This window comes from Camelus dromedarius, chromosome 24 (assembly GCF_036321535.1).
Source record: "Camelus dromedarius isolate mCamDro1 chromosome 24, mCamDro1.pat, whole genome shotgun sequence".
Taxonomy (NCBI): domain Eukaryota; kingdom Metazoa; phylum Chordata; class Mammalia; order Artiodactyla; family Camelidae; genus Camelus; species Camelus dromedarius.
In genome coordinates, this window is record NC_087459.1 from 26,191,496 (window position 1) to 26,196,556 (window position 5,061).

Below are 5,061 nucleotides of genomic sequence, written 5' to 3' on the forward strand. Positions count from 1 at the left end.
AAACAAGTTCCCCCTTCTTGTTATTCTGAGGGATGAGATGGAAGGGCAGACAGCTAAGGTGCTTTCCTGACTTGTGTAACAAGGAAAAGCAATCTGGTGAGCAAAAGGCTGACGTTAGTTAGTACAATGGAAAATCAATCTCTCACCCAGTTTTAGGATCTGACCCAGTTCTCAGGCCAGAGTCTAGAAACCATAGGGATGGCTGGGTCTCATTGAAGAAGGACCCTGCAGAGCTGCTCCAAGTGGAGTCAATGAATATTCTTATCATTTCCCAAAGGAACCTCTGGTTATCTGCCAGAGTTACTACACACTGGAGAAGTGAGAATCAGATCTCCCAAGAGTGGACACAAGGTCTGAGCTGACACTGACATCATAGGACCTGAAACACCACCAAGGCCCCCAGTCAGAGTGAGGGCATATAGAGCCAGGCACTAGTCTGTCCCACCCTCCCTGTGGAAATATACCTGGTTCCCAGGTACACAGTTGGGACAGACATTCTCATCAGCTCACACTGGTCCCCTCACCCTGTCTTGACCCAGGCGGTATTAACTGAGAAGACACACTGCATCCCAGGTGGAATCGCAGACCTGGGCACCATCTTCTAAGATGTAAAGGACTCAGAAGTGGTGGTTCCCATCACACTCAGTTCACCTGTCTGGCTCCTGCAAAAACCAGATGGATTGCGGCAGATGACTGTAAACTACTACAAAATTAGCCAAGCGCACAGCCCAAGCATAGCTGCTGTGTCAGGGGTAGTATTTTACTGGAGCAGATAAACATAGTTTCTGGAACTTCCCACGGGGTCCTGATCTGGCGAACGGGTTCTTTTCAATCCCCATGGCAAAGAGGGTCAAAAGTAGTTGGCCTCCGTATGGAAAGGACAATACTGCTCATTAACTCTCCCTGCTCTCGCTCCTGATGCCTCCAAAATGAAGTTTCTGTGCACAAGACTTACTCCAGCTCTGCTTTTACTGATAAAGCTGAGACATACATTGATAAACGAGAATTATGTGAGTATTACTGTATGAGAGTTCTCCAGAGAAACAGAACCAACAGGAGAAATAGGAATCCCACAATTGGCCATCTGTAAGCAGGAGATGCAGGAAAGGCCCTGGTATAGTTCCAGTCTGAGCCTGAGAACCAGAGCAACAACAGTGTAAAGTCCCAGTTCAAGGTCAGAGGAAGACCGGTGTCCCGGGTCAAGCAGGCAGAGAGAAAGAGAGAGAAAATTCAGTCTTCTTGCCTTTTGGTTCTGTTGGGGCCATCTTCTGTACTCAGTCCACCGACACAAACGCTTAATCTCTTTCAGAAGCATCTTCACAGACACACTCAGAAATGGCGTTTAACCACCTCTGAGCATCCTGTGGCCCAGCTGAGTTGACACATAAATTCAACCATCACAATTATTAATATAATTATGAGATATTTATATATGAAATGCATATATAATTTTCAACTGTTCTTTCATAAGCAGCACTGTCCTTTAATGTCCTTTTATCTAATAAAATCTCTGATTTTTTAAATATATGTTCTTTTACAAACTGGCAATGCTGGTAGCTAGTAGGCTGTTTTTTAAAAATCTGTACTTTCTAGAATTAAAATATTGATAACCCTATGTGGGTCTCTTGAATTTCAAGAACATCTTTCTTTTAGGGGATATCCAAAAGAACCAGTCATTGCTTTGAGATTTAAGGGACAAAAGGATGTGGAGACAAATTCTGCAATGTGACTCATAGCCACTGGGTGGCAATGCTTGCCCATCGATTTTGTGGCTCCTGTTAATGGAGAAATGGGTTAAAACAGCCTAAAAGCCAGTTTCTGCCAAAGGAGAGCTGGATTTATAGTCACCACTGGGCTTTTGTATTTTACTAGCAAAGCCTGGTTGATATTACATACTGCCTGTATGCTGGCAAACATTTGCATTTTTATCCAAATTGCTGCTTGGAAAAGATGGTCCTACAGCAAAGTATCAGCTACCCCAAAGTATTAAAATGTCTGCTAATGTTAGCCAAGCTAAATCTCCCCCCACTTATAATGACATTTTCCTGTAGACGTTCTAATTTCTCTGTTACTTGGGGTAGTGGAAATTCTCTAGTTCTGGAAAAAGTGAACTTAATTAGTCTTATGTATTTTAATTTTAATTTTTAATGTTTAATTATACAATTAATCTATGATTTTTACCTTTGTAAAAAAAATGTAATAAAACATTATATATGGCTGAGGCTAAAGGCTCCTTTAACCACAGCGCCATATATATCTGGTACCATAGAAAAATACTGTTTTATTTTTGTTATGAGTGTGTGTGTTCTAAAAATTGGGATAATATGTATCCCATTCTACAACTTCATCTTTTCACTCAAAACTATACTGGAGTACTGGCTTCAGCAGCACATATACTAAAATTAGAACAATACAAGGTTAGCGTGGCCCCTGTGCAAGGATGACACACAAATGCGTGATGTGTTCCACATTTTTTGTACACCAGAAATTGACACATTGTAAACTGACTACACTTTAATTTTTAAAAATGTAAAAAAAAAAAAACTATATTGGAGATACTTTTATTATAATTTGTTTGGACCTACCCCATTCTTTTTCACTCTTAGATGCTAGTATAAATAAACTACATCTTATTTAATCATTCATCTTTTGGTGGACATTTGGGTGGTTTCTATTTTTTTCTATTACACTGAATAATCCTGTACGTGTTCCTTTTGCACTTGTGTGCAGGTATCTCCTGGGTAGACACTGATAGACAGAACTGCTGGGTCATGTAAAATGCTTCTCTAAAAAATTTAGCAGATATTTTCAATTTATTCCCCAAAAGTTGTGCTTCAATAATATATGGGTGGATTCATTTTTCTATTACCCGATACCACCTTTGAAAATGTTTGTCAATCTGATACCTAAAGCCTGTCTCATTATTGATTTACTGTGTATTTCTGCAACCTCTAGGAAAGTTGAACATCTGTGGTTTCTAGCATTTCATGTTTCCTTTACTGAGAATTTCTTGTCTATTCATATCCTTGGCCACAGTTCTATTGGGTTGTTTGTCTCATTAATTTATAAAATAATTGATATATTCTGCATAGAAACTCTCATGTGTTGAAATATTTTATCCTGTCTTTTTTCTTAATTTATGGTGTCTCTTTTCCTACAAAATTTTATTTTGATGTAGTCAGTTTTATTAACTTTATCATTTAGAGTTTTGTTTTCCGTGTCTTGTTTAGGAAAACTTACCCAAGATAACAAGGATATTCTATAATATTTGTAAAACACTTAATCTAATACTTTTATTTTTTCTATGTAGATTTGGAGTTGATTTTTATGAGCAGCATGAGGCCAGACTGTATATTTCTCAATATTTTTTCAAACAGATATCTTATTGTCCCAAAATTACTGGGCATTAACATTCTCTATCTGAAGATTTGAAATGCCATTTATAACATATGATAAATTTGCAAATACACTGGTCAATTTTCTGAAAGCTGTTATTTCTACTGATTTATTCTTGAACTAATAGGACAAGGTTTCACCTGCTACAACTTTATAATATGCTCTGATTTTTACTCAATCAAATCTACTCTTCTTTGTTCTTTTACAAAATTGCCTTTGCTATTCATAACATTTACTTTTAAATAAATTTTAAAATCATCTTGCCAAGTTGCATTAAAAAAATCCCACTGGGATATTTTATTGGAATTGCATTAAATTCATGAGCTGAGAGAAATTAACTAGGAGAAATGACATTTTACAACCCTGAGTCACACACACGTGGCGTACTCTAACATTACCACTGGTTTCAGTCATCTGCTTGATGAATTCAGCTCTCTGCTTGTGGATAAATTCCTTTCAGCTTTCTGAGAAAAGGATCTTCCAACTTTTTAGGGCAGTAGTCTCCAAATTATTTTGATTATGTATTCCTATGGGTAAAATTTGTAAGCATGAAAAAATACAAATTATTTATACATATTATCATACTAATATGTACTTTATGAAATTTTACAAAGAAATTATTTAAATAATGAGATAAATATTAAATAAAGAATAATTTTTAAACAAATGTCTTACTTTGTTTTCTAAACCCTGCTCTCATTAAAATAGTAGTTGCAAAATAAATAAATAAATAAATAAAAATAGTAGTTGCTAGTAAAAACAGCAGTAGTTAAGATAATTTTAACAAAAATAATGTGACTATATATGCATAAAATAATTTTAAATTATTTTTCACAACTGAAATGTGAAGGGCTGGCTTTTTTATCAATATGGGTATATAATTTATGTACAATAAACCACATTCGTTTAAACTATATAGTTTGATGAATTCTGAAAAATGTATTCACTTGTGTGAGCACCACTACAACTGAGATACAGCATAATTCCTTCCCCACAAAAGCATCCTCATGTCCTTTTAGTCAATCCCTTTCTCCAACCTGGTGCTAGGAAACTGATGTGTTTTCTGCCATTATGAAATGGTTTGCACTTTCTAGAATTATATATATATTAACAATCATAAAATATGGGCTTTTATGTATGGCTTCACTGACTAAGTATGATGATCTTTGGAGATTCCAGGCACCCGTAATTCATTCTTTTTTTTTACGGCTGGGTACTATTCCATTATATGTATGTACAATTTGTTTATTGATTCACCTGTTGATTGACATTTGGCTTTTTTCCTGCATTCAAATATTACAAATAAAGCTGTTAAGGGTAATTGTATTCACATATATTCCTTTTATCTTGAAAAAACAGTTGACTAAGAATGTTTACATCTAACTTCATGAGTATATTGGCCTGTGCCCTTCTTTTCTTGTAATGTCTTTGTCTGGTTTTGGTATCATGGCAATGCTGTCCTCATAGAATGAGTTAGAATGTATTTCCTTCTCTTCAATTTTTGGGAAGAGTTTGAGTAGATTTATTTTTACCTTAAATGTTTGGTAGAAATTACCAGTGAAGCCATCTGGGCCTGGAATCTTTATGGGAAGACTTTTAACTAAATTTCAATTTCGTTAATATTTTATTTATTTATGTATTCATTCATTCTTTTTTTGGTGGGGG

The 5,061-nt window shown here is 35.7% G+C and overlaps 1 non-coding gene across 1 annotated transcript; it reads left to right on the forward strand.

Annotated features, from left to right (window-relative positions):
* Window positions 1-2,372: 2,372 nt before the first annotated feature.
* On the forward strand, window positions 2,373-2,475 carry LOC116147271 (U6 spliceosomal RNA). The gene has a single exon (XR_004130804.1). It is a non-coding gene; the product is annotated as a U6 spliceosomal RNA (small nuclear RNA).
* The last annotated feature ends 2,586 nt before the right edge of the window (window positions 2,476-5,061 follow it).